We start from the raw sequence: 17,842 nt of genomic DNA, 5'->3' as shown, positions 1-17,842 counted from the left end.
CATCCATTTCCATCACCACAAACTCTTTAACCACAACCATGACGAAGCCAGTGATGATTCTCAAAGGGGCACTGCGGCCGCGCACATTTGTGGAGTCCTTATTTACTGTGCAAACGTCTTTACCGGCAAGTGCCAGCCTATTACACAGGAGCCTGACTGGCACACTGGATGGAATATCACTTTTACTGTATGCTACTCATTCAAAGCCTGAGGAAAGTGGATGGAGATCAAAGGAGATGGATACTACTTGATATAACATGTTTTGATATGAATGGGAGTGAAGTAAATGAGGGGAAACTTGCCCCCCTTTGTAGTTGTGTTTGGAAACGGGAAGCAAGTGAGGATAATGGCGCCTCTTAAATCTAAATTTAGGTGTTTGACTTGCGCATCCTTTAAAATTAGCCGCATCGTTAAGAAGTTTTGTGCGATCATGAAAATGTTTCCAATTCATTATGCAACAGCTCCTGGAAACACACATACTGTGCACACATTAGCTTTCATTGAGACTCGACGAGATCAAGCTGCGATTTATGTCCAAACATTAGCACAAGGGTGTCCAAACTACGGCCCGGGGGCCATTTGCGGCCCGCCGTCCACTTTTTAGTGGCCCGAGACGTATGCTAAAAATGGCATTTGACATAAAAAAAAAAAATGTTTGGAGATGGTCAAAGTAAGACTGGAGAGTGTCGAAAAACACAGGTGCTATTAAAGTTTATTTAATTAACAAAAACTAACAAAAAAAACTAAAATTAAAGAAAAAAATTGTTAAAATAAAAACGAAGATGCTTTTAAAAAAAAAAAAAAAAAAAAAAACTAACTCAAACTACATTTTATGTTTACAAAACTAACTAAAATAAAACAAACAAAATAAAAAAATATTGCGCAATTGTCCATCCACGTACTGGGGCTGCGGGCAAGAGCATGAAAACAAAGAGTGTTAATGATTCGGTGAACAAATCTTTTGAACGCTTCTTTTAACTCATTCACCCCCAGGACATTTTCGCTATTTTACTGGATTTTGACTGATTTTGCAAGACCCACAGAATATTGTGTCCTATTGCTATAAAAACATGGAATCTACCAAAAGAAAGTTTAGAGCCTCTTCTTTCATCAGGAAAAAAATAAATAAAAAATTCTGTTTCCATTTTGCATCAATTAGCATCAAAATATGGTTAAGTTTCATCATTATTTCAAAATCTGTTTAAAACTACGGGGGAAAAAAAAAAAGAGCTTTTTGATCTCTTATACTCTGCTGCCATCTGCTGGCCGTTTTTGTAATAACTACCATTGCTTCAAGCATTCTCTTCAGTTCAGCGGCTGCATCAAAGCCAAAACGTATAAATACATCTTTGGGAGCATGGTAATATTTAAAATAGAACGTATTTATACGTTTTTGGGAGTAAATGAGTTAAATGAACTGATTCTAGTGATTCAGTTCACCTAAAAGAACTGTAATGCCCATCACTACACCTTACTGGAACGAGAACGACTTCCTGCTTAAGAATCATGGGAAATGAAGTCATACTAGCTTCATGCTGCAGTAACCGGTCAACAAATTGACTAGTGATTAAATTTGTTGTAAATATTTCCTGGTGAAAATTTATCCCAATTGAATTGATAAAGGCTTTTATGTGGAACCAAGAAAATCTGGGTAAACCAACACATATAAACAAGGACACAACACGGTCGGTGCAAGCGCCACAATCTGTTCTGAGGCTAATCGCCACAAAATATGCGTTTTGTTGTTTATTGTTTACAACACAAATCTGTCCATCATCTGATAGCATTTACAGAATGTGTTTTGACAGGTACGTTAACAAACGCGATGTAGTAATTCTACACCGCATCCTCGATAAACGACATTCTTTTTTGTTCTTGTGTCGAAGTCATGCTCGACTGTAATTATCGCGTTTTCCTGACCTCAACTCCCTTGATTGTCTGATTGCTATTTTCTCTTGGCTGCTTGTTGCGCTCATGTTACTTGCATTAAGCAATTACTTTGACCAAAAAAAAACACGAAAATAGGATACGGAAAAGTTCAATGGGGAGCATTTTGTATATCAAAGCCAGCAAAAATAATTGCCTTCCGGCTCCGTAGCTTGTGTTTGACTTTATCAGTTTCCATGTCATAGTTTGGGTTTTGCCGCCCGCAGTTCCATTGCCTTATTGCTTTAAAACTTATGTCATCTATCACACATTTGACAATGTGGAGCATTTAGTTTCAAAATAGCCTCTTATTTCCCTCAGGAGATGGCAGAGAGAGGAAATATTGGACTTGCTTTAATCAGGTGTCCAAACAAAAACTAAATAAATAACAAGAGATGTCAGCTCAAAGCCTCTTCAGCATCTCTTTCCTGAGGAGCTTAAAGATTTTAGATCACGTGATTTGTTTGAATACAAAGACGAGAAATGACATCACTTCATTACGAGGGTTTACCGAAAGGTTAGAGAAGAAACGAAACAGAGATGTATGGGGGGGGGGGGGGGACCATATCAAAAGCCGACAGTCTGATGCATCACAGTGTGGCTTGGATGCTTTCCATCCACCTGGCGCGTCCTGTTCAAATGTTGATGTCTTTCTTCATTTATTCAGCTGTATTGTCATCTCGACAGACTCTCCTTAAAAAAAAAACACACACACACCGAAAGGCAGCAAACAGTGTCGAGCGCACACAATTTGTTAGAACGGAAAGTATCCCCGGACGCACGCAGCAGGTTGTGGGATTGAGCAAAACAGAAAAAGGGAGTTGGGGGGAGAGACGACATTCTTTTTCAAACAGGGAGGATGACTGACACGAGGAAAAACAAATTTGCAACCAAAAAATTCCACTTCATCAATGTACATGTGAAGCATCTGAATTTGCACAAGTTATTTTATGAGCTGCTGTGAGGATTAAAATGTTATCCACTGAGTGTATATCGGTCTCTCAAATACTCCTGCATTCCTTTTAAAACCGAGGGGAAAAAAAAAGCCCCTCAAGTGGTACATTTGGAAATTCCCCATTCACGAGTTCACCTAAAGCGTTTGGGTGGGGCGCATATTTTCACTATCATCCTCAACACGTGGTTAATGAGAAGTGGAAAGGAGAAGAGAAGATGTTTGGCAGTTAACTCATTTACTCCCAATAACGTATAAATATGTTTTTTTTAATGCTCTAAGTGTCCCAAAGACGTATTCATACATTTTTTTTTTTTTAATGCTAATCATATAGAAGGCTTTGATGCAGCCTCTCAGCTGCAAAGAACACTTGCAGAAATGGTAGTTATTACACAAACGGCCAGCAGGTGGCAGCAGAGCAAAGGAGATCAACCAGGGCCATGTAGAAAAAAAGCTCAATTACTTATTTATAGATACTTAATTATATACTTAATTATAGATTTGCAAAAACTGATGAAACTTAGCTCTCTTCTAATGCTAATTGCTGCAAAACGGAAACAGACAGAAACTTTTTTTTTTCCTGATGAAAGAAGAGACTTTAATCTTTCTTTTGATAGGTTCCATGCTTTTATAGCAAAAGAACACAATATTCTGTGGGCCTTGCAAAATCAGTCAAAATCCAGTAAAACAGCCGGGAGCGAACGGGACTGCTTCTGTGACAATGGCTGGGAGTGAATGAGTTAAAAAGTAAAAAGTGTGGAGGAGGTATGAAGTGTCGAAAAACTGTACTTTAGTTTTGATTATTGGACACTTTGTAGCAGCCACATGGATAAAGACATTTGTGGAAGTTTTCACAAGGTAACTCTGTTTGCTAATGCTAATCTATGCCAACACTGTAACACGGTGAACCTTAGCCCAGACATAATATTGCTTCTGTAAAGTTCGAACGACCAGATTCCAGGCAACCCTTGAAAATGATAAGTCGACTTTAGCTGTCAGTAATGGGGGAATAGAATCAACTTGGGGGCAGTTTCACAACTTTCGCTTATTCACTTTTTTGGGGGAATGAGGTTCCTAAATGCACAAGATAATTCCAGACACCTGAGATCGATTTGTACACATTAACTCATTCAATGCCAAAAACGTGTAAAAACGTTGTTAAATATTTTGTCCTTCCCTCCCAAAAACGTGTTTTGATTTTTTTTTTTTGATTTTTTTTTTTTTTATCATTTTCCACACTGCAGTGAACACGTAGTCATGTCTGAAAAATGCACAAGTGGTTTATTGCCTCACCTCGCACATGCATACCTGGCCCAGAGGGGGAACTTCTCTGTAAACTAGAGCCAGCTTTTTCTTCTCTGCCTTCTAAAAAAAAAAAAAAAAAAAAAAAAAAAAAAAGAGACTGCATTACGCAGTGGCTTGAATGCAGATGGGGCTCTTTAAGCTGCAGTTTAAAAAGTGATTCTAGGTCAGATCCAGATCTCAGAAGAGCAATGCCTGTGAAGTGCCAGTTTTTTTTTTTGGTAAACATTATTTTGCCATTTGGCAGCATGCCCCTCGTCCGTAACGCGCCGCCTCCCATGTTTTCGCGGCTCCGTCGACACACGACCTCCCCGCTCGTCTTCTCTTCCGCCCACCTCGGGCCTGGCACCACCAGCTGTTGAATGCATCGGGCGCCAAAATGGCTCCTCAGCTGCCGCCACGGCACTGACAGAAAAGCCTGACAAGCCGAGCAGCTGTTGGCGTGAAAGCCAGCAAGGTCAGACGGACCAAAATTCAGCGCTACCTGCCGTAACTCGGCACCGGATTGGATCGCTTCCATCTAAGCGGTGACATATTTCAGGTTATTCTGGGGGATATTTTCCAAATGAAAACTCAATTGAAAGAAAAAAATTATTTGTATCATCTTTCCAATAAACAACAATCAGCCACCGGGTCGTCAAATGCGTCACGATAAATGTCAGTCACTGTCTAACGCTAATGTAATTGCCGCTCTTTATAAAAGGATTAGTATAACTTTGAATGAGATCAGTGCCGAATTTGTGACTTAACAATCCTGTTAAGTGCAGAGAATAGAAGCGTCCGGGCTGATTTACTGTTCTTGCCCTGACACACTGAATGCTGCCCCCAAGGCACCATCATGACGCACCCATGTTAGTCTCGAAAGATGGCTGTGTCTAATAAGCTAATCACAAGTCTCAGTTTCATCAGAACATATGGCATGAAGGCATTTCATGTCACTTGCGATTCAAAGATCTTTGGAGGGTTAATTCAGCAGGCAGGTTCACTTTGTTCACTTAGTGATTACCACACTTCTGATGGAGCTTGCAAACACACTATAGAAAATTAAGTACATGGACTTTATTATATTATAATATAATCATTGATATTTCATTCTATTCATTTAAATTTACAGCAATTTTTTTTTTAGTTTTTTTTTTTTTTCCCCAAATGCTTTGTTTTGGTTTAGCTTGTATTAGTTTAAGTATTAGATTTGTTTTTAATATATGGAGTATTTGTCGAGTGCAAGATAAAAATAAAAAATAAAAAAAGTATTGTGTCATAAAGTAAACTACAATTCTCAAACAATTCTTTCCACTTCCACCTGTAGCTACAGACATACAGCAGTACTGAAATAAATACATTTAAAAGGAACCCCGAAAGATTAATTATAATATAATTATAGTTTTATACACAAAGTATAGTTTATAGTTTTATTTAGTTATAGTTAAAAAAAGGAAGCATGTTTGTTTTTATTTCATTTTGTTACCAAAGTTGTTTTTTTTCAAAATGTTAGTTTTCGTTAACTATAATAACCTTGTTGCCAATGAGTTGAATATGCCTATTACAAAAATAAATAAGTACATAAATAAATCTTGAAATTTCCAAAGATTATTGGTGGAATAAAAAGCCCTATAATAATGAGAAAAAAAAAAAAAAAAAAAGGTTAAGAAATTTGTGTAAAAAAAAAAAAAAAAAAAAAAAAAAGCTTAAATGATTGGTAACTCAAAAAGCAAAATATGGAAAAAAATTATTGAGTATTTGATCCAGTATTGATAAAATGAAAACAGACATATACAGTAAAATCACATTGGCGAGTACCAAGACCAAGTAGCGTCAGGCCGATACTCAGCGCTATATCAAGGTATTAGGAACTCGCAATGGTGTCCTATACCAGTATTGGACACCCTCTTGTGGCTGTTCTACAATCACGAACTAGAAATTAGAAAAATAGGAAAAAAAATGCCATTTATTTCATGTAATCTTAAGGGAAAGAAAGATTTATTGGGACACAGATATTTCTTTAAAATTACATGTCATTGTTTTTTGGGAGAGATTTTATGTACCAAAGTATTATCGGTCCAGAAAAAGGTTATATCGCACATCCCTAAAAATTACATGTAAAAATTATTATTATTAGGCAGGGCTATGCAAGTTAACATCTCTAATTCTTTTTTAAAATTGACAGTCATTTGTATTACTGTAAAATGGACGCGTGGGACAAATGAATATGTCACATGCCATTTTGGACCAGCTATTAATGAACACTAAATAGACAGAGTATTTTCCAACTTAGGAAGTACTAATCCTCGGGAAGCCATTTGACTGACTTCAACAACCCATTCCCACCCACTCAACTTCATCCCACTGGTGCTAAAAGGGTGTTTCCTGACAAGTGAGGTCATTTTACGTCTACGTGCTAAGGTTTTAAGGCTAAGGCTTAGGTTAAAATTTTATTGGCAATTGTATAATGTTTCATGCCGGAGCCTGGGAGACTTGACTTTGTGTTTTAGCCGTCGGGCCACATTCAGGAAAAGCCGATGTATTTTGATAGCAGTGAGAGTTGAGGCTGTCAAAAGTATCGGCCCGAGGGAAGCTCACCTTCTGCATTGCTGACTCATTGCGTAAACTCTTGCCACACAACAAAAGTGGTGCTGTGCGTGTGAAGTAATTAAGTCTATTGCCGCAATTATTGTTATTATGGTTATTTTCTTGACTTGAAGTTGAACACCAACGCTGCTATTTATTATGCATTCGCCCCACCGGTGGGGCAAAGTACCAAATTAATGAGGTGGTTGATTTTAAAGAATGTATGAATTAGCTCTGATGTTGAGAGTTTGAGCCGCATGCGGTGCGAAGAATTATTAAAAGTTGAACCCGATTCAAAAGCTTCAAGGCATGATTACTGGGTGGCGTCAGTTATGGCATCCTCCATCAACGTGCTTTGTTGTAGTTTGAATGTCATGAACAACTAAAAAGCAATCATTTGAATGATTGTACTTATGGCTATGAGTTATACAGTGTTAATGTTTTTCTATTTTAAAATGATTAAAGTGGAAAAAAAAAAAACAATCGCAACATGCAAAGTTTGAAACTCGACAACGTGACTACAATGTTTACTTTCAGGTGTCCGACGCAGCTAAGCTAGCTGTGTGAACTGGGAAGCTAAGTTAGCATTTAGCTCACCAATAGCCGCTCAAATACGAACTAAACTTGATGTTGGTTCGACATTTACTTGTGGATACAATAAAGTAATACATTAGACATCACAAAGAGTGTAATCTTGAAACTAAATGCAAGTAAACTAGCTGTGTGAACTGTGAAGCTAAGTTAGCTAGTTTAGCTCACCAATAGCTGCTCAAATACAAACTAAACTTGATGTTGGTTCGACATTTACTTGTGGATACAATAAAGTAATACATTAAACATCACAAAGAGTGCAATCTTGAAACTATATGCAAGTAAACTAGCTGTGTGAACTGTGAAGCTAAGTTAGCTAGTTTGGCGCCACAGTTTAGCTCACCAATAGCTGTTCAAATACGAACTAAACTTGATGCTGGTTTGACATTTACTTGCGAATACAATAAAGAATTACATTCGACATCACAAAGAGTGTAATCTTGAAACTATATGCAAGTAAACTAGCTGTGTGACCTGTGAAGCTAAGTTAGCTAGGTTAACTCACTAATAGCAGTTCAAATATTAAACTAAACTGCATGTCAGCTCTACATTTTATTAAGAAGACAAAACGACAGATTAGAAAATCCGAGTGAGTAATCTTGAAACGTTAGCATAAAAATGCTACACTTTAAGTACTTCTGTAGTTGTGATCCTTTCGTTAAATTGCGTGCCTTGAATAAAATATCTGAAGTGTGTCCTTTCAGTTCCTCCTTTTCCGTGTGACTCTTGACAAGCCATCCTCCCCTGCTGCCATCACTCCCCTTCATCTACCTCCTGGCAAAGCTCATTAGGGACCATGAGAAAGTGCCCCAGAGGTTTTTCTGCCTCCGCGTTCTTCTCGCAATAAACCTCGAGTGTCAGTGTTTGGACATCCATTCATACATCAAACACTGACAGACAGAATCTTGCACACTTGGCACGCGCACACCGTAACCTCCAAGCCAATGTGACACACGTAGACACGGTCATATAAAGCAAATATCAAACAAACGAAAAGGTAAGAAGTTAAGAGAGGAGCGGATGACTAAAAAAAAATAAATAAATAAATAAAATAAAATAAAAAAAACAGAGGGTTATCGTCATACTTCATTGTCGACTTGCACTCTAACTTCCCTACATGTACTCGTACATTTTTTGTACTGGAATAAGCTATTCACAAGACAAACAAAAACAATAATTACATGGTTTGGATAAGCGTAGTAGCCACCATTATCAATTCCCTCCACTATGCTAATTTACATTTATTTTGTAGCTTGCTTGTGTGTTCATTGGGAATTTTTGGCCACTGCATACTTGCATATTTTAAACATTTCTACAGACTGAAAATAAGCATGTATCATTTTAGTCATAGAAAAGAACTCTCTTGCTGAAAAAAGGTTGTGGTCTCTAATAGAATAATGGTGCCATCCCCATACTGCAGCTCCCATTGTAATGCATACAGCACATTATTGATAAATGTAGCTGAAAGCTCTGATTCAAACTTGGAAAAGGTATCCAAGATTATGATAAATCATATTGAAGTTCAGATATTTTGTGAAAGCGTTAAAGTAGCCGCTCTCTCTTTTTTCCTTTTTTTTCTTTTTTTTTCTCTTTTTTCGAAAAAAAAGGAAAAAAGAAAAAAAGGGGGAAAAAAAGGAAAAAAGAAAGAGAAAAAAGGAAAAAAGAAAGAGAAAAAAAGAAAAAAAAAGGAAAAAAAAGTAGCTGCTCTCTCAATGCATTAATTTCAATCTGATCAACAAATTTGACCAATTTCTAGGGGATTATTTAATAATATTTAACAGCTATGCTACAGTAATAAGGTCACGAGTCAACAAGTCAACATATACAACAGTTTAGATTAAGAAGTATAAAACAGTTGTCAACAATGCATTTCAACATTTTCAAACACATTGATGCATTATAACTAGGACATCATTGAACATATCGTCATAAATGTGCATCTTGCAATTTGCTGACAAAAAGTAGATTCTATTTTAGACTCACAAGAATCAGGTCTAAGTGGCGGCGCAGGTGGTCCAATGCAATTGTGGTGCATTTGGATGAGGCACTAAGCTGCATGTCAAGAAGATTTTTCGCATCCATGGCATCCCTTCGTCTTGGTCTCAGGCGGGCGACCAGTTTACATTCCAACACTGGAGAGTATTTTGGAAAGCTCCGGGGGCCTCATTTTGCCGTATTGTTACCAACCTCATGTGCCTTGCAGACGAAGGATGTTTCCATTCCTCAGTCCATTTCCAAAGGAAAGGGGTAAATATTTGCTCTCAAAACATATTAGCGGGTGCTGTTCCTTATTGTAATTATTTGTCATCATTAAGGAGTTAAGCTTCACCTATGCTTCTCCAACAAAATAGTCTATTTGAGATGACAATATAGCCTTGGGTTTGACTGATATTTTGATTTAACAGAGGAGCAATGATAAATTATATAATTTTGATATAATGGTTCCAGGTCCAACACCCTTCATGGCCAGCCTTTTAGTATGCTAAAAGTAAAAATACACCACTGAAATGGGGCCGTTGTGTCAAATCCTCTGATCCTTGCAACTTTTTATCCCGTAATATTTCACCCGAAACCGTTCACCCCTCCACTAATGCTTTTCCCCCTGACCTTATTTCCTATCACCTCCGAGTCACAACTCACAGCTACCCATATCACGGATGGCAAATAAGTGCTGAGACCGGTCATAGCTGCTGGGGGGATGTCAGGCTGCATACAGAGCAATACAGAGAGGAGCATCATTACGGACCATTACGGTCAGTCACCCACAGTTTAGCACACACGGACCCTGTGTCCTGTATGTGCTGTTCCAACGTTACATATGCGGGGGGCAGACGTGCCAACTGTCAGGCCAAGAACAATAATCAACTGGATTGACAATGAAAATAATAATTTCTTATTGGGAAATAACTGGGGCGGAAAAAAAAATATACAACAACCACTCAATCAACTAGACTAAGTGCAATTTCTAGAGAAATTGCGTGGGAATGCTGAAAGCTGAATGCTAAGATTTGACTGCATGTGGAATTCTTTTGAAGTAAATTGAGAGATAAATTATGAAATTATGACCTCCTGGTTATCGGACAACTATGCTACCGAACAGTATCAGACACCTGATAATGATGATAAGTTGGAAGTGGGCGTGGAAAGTCATACTTAAAAAAGTTCACTGTCTGTCCCATTGAAAATGAATGGGGAAAAGTTTATATTTTACGTTAAATTTAAAGTAATGTGGAATCAGACGATATATACCCCGGGAGGCGTGAATTATTTAAGTAAGTTGAAATTTGAACAGTGTAAATCGTGAGTATTGTGTAGGAGTTGTACACGGCAAAAAAAGTGTGGAGAATAAAAATCACTAACAATTGTGGGAATGTTTGAAGGTACAACAATTATTCCAAAAGAAAAAAAAAACTTTCATTGTTCAATGATTCCATGCACAATACAAAAAATAAATAAATAAAGGTATTGCATATAGACACATAGAGATTGCGCAAACATATTTGCAAATCCGTTTAGACGTATTGAAATACGTTCAAATATATTTCCAAGTACATTCAAACTCATTTGCAAGTATGTTCAAACATACGTTCGACCGTACTGTACTTGGAGGCTAAATGCTAAAAATGTAGCATTTTTTTCCCAATAAAGCCACGAAGAATTTACTTGCACATGCGCACATTAGGGAAAGAAATGCTATTTTATTTTATTTATTTATTTTAGCATTTGGCCCACATTATACTAATAGGTTATACAATTAAGTAAATAAGCAGTCTGCAGTGGATGATTTCCGTCTTGCTTTTTTTCCATAATAACAGGGGTTATCAACTTGGGAATGCACAACCCCAGTTGCATTATAGCAAAAACCATATATCCACCAAGATGATAATGATGTAATTTCTGAAAATGAATTGGCCACCAAAATCCAGACCTAAAACCAATTGTGTTTTTGTATTTGTATATGTTGGAGAAGTCTGAAAACAGAGGTGAATATAAATAAAGTTTTTACTTTAAAAGCTTTTTTTTCTTATTTTTTTCAGCATCATTATTATTATTATTATTATTGTAGGAAAACAGATGATAAATTAAGAAGCAGACTGACTGTTGGCCAAACGATCATTTTGTTCCCGTCTGAATTATTCAAGGCATCGTCACGAATAATTTGCAATTCACATTTCACACATTCATGGGCCACAAGGTTGTTGTTATCCCCAACACTGTGGCACTGTAGCCTCCAGATAAAGCTAATATGATCCAATTACCTTGCACTTTATTCTTGCAAGGTGAACGGCCCAATCATTCATTGTTAATTCCTGCAGCAATTCATTTCTGCCCTGGTGCCTATGGATACGTTGGATACCATGTTGATGTAGCCATCAAAAGTCTGACATTGTCTTTCAAACTGGTGTGGGCAATCTGTAAGGGGGGGAGATTAAAATTCATTTAAAAAAAAGAAAAAAAACAGCAGCTGGCTCTGCTTCAGACTCAACGGCAACAACTGAGTACCAAGATAAAGTCAGATGGTATGCAGCCACTCTTAAACCTGGCTCAAGGAAAAGGACAGCGTTGCTATGCAGAGTACATAGTGGGACACAGAGGTTATAACATGAAGGGCGAAGCTATCTTCAAGATGTACCTTAGAGACTGAAACGGCTTTATTTGAACTCAATTAGTAGGTTCGAGCTGGACAATTGCAGTATTCAATAAATAAAAAGGATCATCATTTACAAGGCTTTCTATTCAAATTATCACGAGAGGAGTCAAAATGAAATTACAAAGTAAAAACAGATAGTACGGGTGGATGAAGATAGAAAAAGAACCCTTGACTAAGTCACCTTGGCTAAAAAAAATCCAGTTAGGACTATGTTTCATTCTCTATGAGGAAATAAAGGCCTATATGACAAATTAAGAGTGACAAATGCAGAAACTAAATACAGGACCTAAGAGTAAAAAATACAAGAGCGTATGGGTTCTAAAACGGTCTGTTCTCACTATGAATTACCTTACATATAAATGACCTTACATATTTCCATCACTCTTCATTTAGTGTGACCTGAGAGTGAGTGAATGTTAGCATGCTTGCAACGATTAAAGGGAGGAATGAACACGTCGAAGCATTCAACAGAGGGAGCAGGTGCGTCATTATATGCAGGAGTGCACATCATTGTTGGTCCGACGTTATGAGAGACAATGCCACACATTCTACTTTTTTTTTTTCACGAGTCAAACCACTGCAGGACAGACACTTCTCTACAACTACAGTCTGGCTTTTATCCAATGGCTGCGAGGAAAGCGGCGTAGGCTGTCACCATGTGGCTGTTTTGTGTCAATCAAAGTTATGTACCCATGGGTCAAGTGCAGGTTAACCTGTCAGTGCCTTTGCTTTGCTGTGTTTCCAGCGGCCAGTTGGGAAATTCCAAGTCACTTCAGGTTATGCTGATTTCGGGTGAAATGCAATGAAAGCAACAATATAGAAAAGGCAGTGGGGCTAAACAAGATGCATGGGAACCGTGGATCAGCAATGGAGCGAGCAGTGGGGTCTTCATTTGAAATGTCGAGTCCGTGAAATCATAGGGACACAAAAATAGGCATGGTGACTGAAATAGCTTTAACAGTTGATCACGTGACTAATAAAGTTACAATAAATTCTTCAATGGCATGTGCTAACACATAATGTTCCAAGTTACTTCGAAAATGTATTAGTTTGCTTGTTACAGTTATTTTAAAGTGACAAGTTTTATCCATGATATATCCATTCCAACGACAGAGGGATCACACTCGTCAGCCTCCCTGGTAAGGTCTATTCAGGGGTGCTGGAGAGGAGGGTTCATCAGGAAGTCGGATCTCGGATTCAGGAGAAGCAGTGTGGTTTTCGTCCCGGCCGTGGAACAGTGGGCCAGCTCTACACCCTCAGCAGGATCCTCGAGGGTGCGTTGGAGTTCGCTCAACCAGTCCACATGGTGTTTTGTGGATTTGGACAGGGTGTTCGACCGTGTCCCTCGTGGGGGGGGGGGGGGGGGGGGGGGGGGGTGCTTCGGGGGTACGGGATACCGGGCCCCCTGATACGGGCTGTCCGGTCCCTATACGACCGTTGCCAGAGTTTGGTCCGCATTGCCGGCAGTAAGTCGGATTCGTTTCCAGTGAGGGTTGGACTCCGCCAAGGTCCTGCCCTTTGTCATTGATTCTGTTAATAACTTTTATGGACAGAATTTCTAGGCGCAGCCGAGGTGTTCAGGGGTTCCGGTTTGGTGGCCTCAGCATTGCATCTCTGCTTTTTGCAGATAACGTGGTGCTGCTAGCTTCATCAAGCCGTGATCTCCAACTCTCACTGGAGCGGTTGATGAAGATCAGCACCTCCAAATCCGATACCATGGTCCTCTAGTCCTTAAAGGGTGGAGTGCCCTCTCCGGGTCGGGGATGAGATCCTGCCCCAAGTGGAGGAGTTCAAGTATCTTGGGGTCCTGTTCACGAGTGAGGGTAGGACAGAAGATCGACAGGCGGATCGGTGCAGAGTCTGCAGTGATGCGGACTCTGTATCGGTCCGTCGTGGTGAAGAAAGAGCTGAGCCAAAAGGCGAAGCTCTCGATTTACCGGTCGATCTACGTTCCGACCCTCACCTATGGTCACGAGCTGTGGGTCGTGACCGAAAGAACAAGATCCCGGATACAAGCGGCCGAAATGAGAAAAAAAAAAGTATGTTTCTACCTTATTCCGTTCTTTAGTAATCACCATTTGAAATTAGGTCATTGGAGTGACATAAGCGAAAATACAAAAATATTAAGAGAAAAACAAGCTTTTTTGTGAAAAGATACATTTTTTGCACAACAGTGACTTTGACACTAATATTTTTTTGTTTAGTGACAAGGCAGCGCCGTACAACGCGTTGCGCTGCCCATTGAGAAAAAAAAAAAAAAAGGAATATAAACGTAAATTCACGTTTTTGGCGGCATTCGTTAGGAGTTGAGAATACGTCATTAAACGTTTTTGGCAGTCAAAGAGTTAAGGACTTTCATCACACCTGTATCAAATACTACTGTACACAGTAGTACAAGGACAAACTGCTACTGCTGCAAAGCCAGTGCGTAGAAGTGTAAAATTTATGTCAAGAATAACTCGAAAAATGTTAAACCTACAATACGGACCCAAGAGTACGCAGTAATCTGAAAGCTGCTCATTCAAACACAACATTTACCTCTAAAAGGGCATTTATGTTTCCATAATCTTTGGTTTGACTCCAATATCATTCGCCTCAAGAGGGTACTACACTTTAATACCGCACCGGTGCCGTGCTGCAAGAGTACGCTGGTTCTTATTGCAGACAGGTGCTTTCTGTTGTGCACAGTGCAACATACCGAACATTTTAAAACCTGCAGGGAGGCAACAACGGCCCGGCATCAGTCGTCAGAAACCAGGGAACTAAATATAAACACATTGATGAGAAAATGGGGCACGCCTGGACAAGACGAGTGACTACGGATGTAACGATATCCAAACATCACGATACGATATTATCACGATACAAAGGTCACGGTACGATAATTATCACGATATTGTGGGGGCGTTGGCGATATTTACAAAAGATCACAATATTGTAAAAAAAAAAAAAAAAAAAAGTGCTCATACTAAAAAAAAAAAAAAAAAGCAATATTGCACTTATGTACATTACAGTAATGAAAAATATAAAATATAAATATTAAATATAATATATATATATTGAGGCACTTACTTGCTAATGCACAAGCATGTGCATGTTCGCAAGCACATTACGTTCTCCATCTGAACACAGAAGGGCCAAAACATGCCATACTAAAAAAAAAAAAAGCACAATATTGTGCTTTTGTACATAACAGCAATGCATATAAACCACCTACAATCTCTAATAACAGTGAGGCTCTTACTTGCTAATGCAAGCACACATTGATCGCTTCACAAGCAAATTAGGTTCCCCTTCATCTGACGATGAGCATAGATTTTAAACATGGAAGGCCAAAACATCCCTCATGAAAATTAAATTGCACTAATAAAATAGCCACTAGAGGGTGCTAGATCTGCACAAATGGAAATCAACCTGACTTTTTGAACAGATGTGTTCCTTTTAACTATTGTGAACATGACGACGACCATATTGTGGCAGTTTTAATATCACGATATTGCCCTTATCGTGCCATCCCTACGAGTGACTGGAGAATAGACAGAGACCAGGAAAAAAAAAAATTTAAAAAAGGAAGACAGGGAAAAAATGACATAACATGGAACAAAGCTAAATATAAGTCGACGAAAACCCGGATCATGACACAAACATACAAAAAGCGTAGTAGTCACGCCTCATCGTACAAATACTTTTTCCTTCTGCATGCTACTAAAAAAAATGACGAGGATATCCTGTCAATGGCAGGGACAAATTTCCCTGTAATCCATTTATTACTGAACTACCCGCACGGAACCATGAATAATTCCAAGGGGGGGGAGGCCGGCAATTTGTCAGAGCGTCAAAACTGTAAAAAAAAAAAAAGTCAGCTGTAACCAGCTGTACGTATCTCTCAAATACAACATCTCAAAATACTGTGGGGGATCAATTCTGGTTACACATGGCTCTACACTTATCCTTTCTATGTGGTGCTTGCCTTTGTCTCGGCTCAAAAGCTTCCGAGGAGTCGAGCCACTAAGAATATAGAGCAAGAGCAGGCAAAAAGTGAGCGGAAGGTATCAACTTATGCATAACCGCCGCGCGACAGCATGCCGGGATTATTTTAGATGGAACACACATTGCCAGCTTTCGATTCGGCTTTGTTGAGTTATCTTTTATCCGCTGTACACAGACACTAAAAAAAAACAAAAAAAAACACAAACAGATGTATCATGGACAACGCAAGCCCTCCAATCCCACGCCTTACTCAAACCACCACACACTTTGTAAGCTAAAACAAGACCTTTCGAAAGTCATCGTGTAACAGGTGACAAGATATCTTGTGGCGGTCTTGTTTCAGCCTGCGTTTGATGCCTGGTCTTTTTCTTGTTGATGTTGTGATCCCCTCATCCTTCAGCCCCTATGTTGCTGACTCTCCACCTGCGCTTTGATGTCCACGCCGCCGCCGTGCCTCCTTGAGAACGGAAGCCGCGACAAATCGCTAAATCGGCGCACAACGCGCGCTCAGGCCGCATCGTCCCGCTTTGTTCGCAACTCAAAATACTTTCTTAATTTTGCGACATTTTCACCAACGGACCTCGAGTCGAGGATTCTCGTAAAACAGGGGTGTCAAACTCATGTTAGCTCAGGGGCCGCATTGAGGAAAATATATTATTACCAAGTGGGCCACATCGGTAAAATAACAGTATATAACTTAAAAACAATGGCCGTCAATTATACGCAGATTTTCGCTATTTTTGTGCCAGCCCAAAATTACAGAGCTCAACTGTAATTATATTGTTCCCAAAAAAATAACACAAATGCAAATGGAACCCGCCAACACCGAGTTCTGGGCGTGTTAAATCACCCGTTTTGCATATATATTGTTCCCAGAATGCATTGCATGGCGCGGTTAATGACATTATTAGGACGCTATTCCTTGTCATATCTATTTGTGTTACCAGTTATTGAATTTGTGTTGTATTTAACACGATTGTTGGTCTATGATTAAAAATAATAACAATAATAACAATAATAATAATAAAACAAACCGCAACTTGTGTGTAAAATGATGACATCCAGGACGATTCCCCCGTACAAGTTGCATTGCTCATCTGAGGAGTGCATGTGAAATTAAACATTTTATATATTTTGATTGTGGCCGGCTGATTACTTAGTCCGAATTTTTTTTTTTTAAGCTTTACAAAAATCACCTCGTATTAAACCCCTTTGTGGGCCTGATTCGGCCCGCGGGCCTTATGTTCGACACCCCTGTCGTAAAATGTCAAGGTCGATGGCAAAGTGAGGCCGAGCGCGAGTGAGTCATCAGCCGACAAGCAGATACTCGCTTTCTGGCTTTAGTTTCACACAAAAATCTGTTTTTTGAAGGTTCAAAGTGCCAGGAGGATAGCATTTCACGAACGTGCATTCCCAAACTGCACACACAAGTGAGTGACTATGCGACGAGAGAGGAGACATGTCAGCCACACACGGCGCCTTCTATTACAAATTGTCTAACCACTCATTCTATGGTTGAATAAAATACTATGGATTACCGTATTTTCCGCACTATAATTTTTCAAAAGCTGACCATGCGCTTTACAATCCAGTGCGCCTTATATATGGATCAATATTGAGCCGCAACAGGTCTCGCTGTCAAGACGCTATCATGACCCTGCACGACAGGTGACGCGCATGCGCAGAAGATCCCGCCATCTTGGATCGCTAGCTAATACTAATATTTTACCTCAGAGAAAATAATTAAACTGGGTTTTTTTTTCATTTTGAGAGTGAATGGAGTTGTCAGAAAGCTGGTTTGTAATCTACTAATAAAGTTTGACTGACCTATCTGACTGTTTTGTTGACATTCCCTTTAGCGC

The 17,842-nt window shown here is 39.1% G+C and overlaps 1 protein-coding gene across 3 annotated transcripts in view; it reads right to left on the bottom strand.

Moving 5' to 3' along the window:
* Positions 1 to 17,842, bottom strand: part of LOC144010111 (uncharacterized) — a 292,179-nt gene that overhangs the window by 67,140 nt on the left and 207,197 nt on the right. Inside the window, exon 10 of one of the 3 annotated variants that reach the window (XM_077510237.1) lies at positions 4,171 to 4,243. The exons of the other annotated variants lie outside the window; for them this stretch is intronic. The gene's annotated coding sequence lies outside the window, so the exon portion shown is untranslated. Of the gene's footprint in view, positions 1 to 4,170; positions 4,244 to 17,842 lie in introns of those variants that run through there. 3 annotated transcript variants of the gene reach the window in all.

This window comes from Festucalex cinctus, chromosome 21, assembly GCF_051991245.1.
Source record: "Festucalex cinctus isolate MCC-2025b chromosome 21, RoL_Fcin_1.0, whole genome shotgun sequence".
NCBI classification, from domain to species: domain Eukaryota; kingdom Metazoa; phylum Chordata; class Actinopteri; order Syngnathiformes; family Syngnathidae; genus Festucalex; species Festucalex cinctus.
This window is presented reverse-complemented; position numbering and strand designations above follow the sequence as displayed.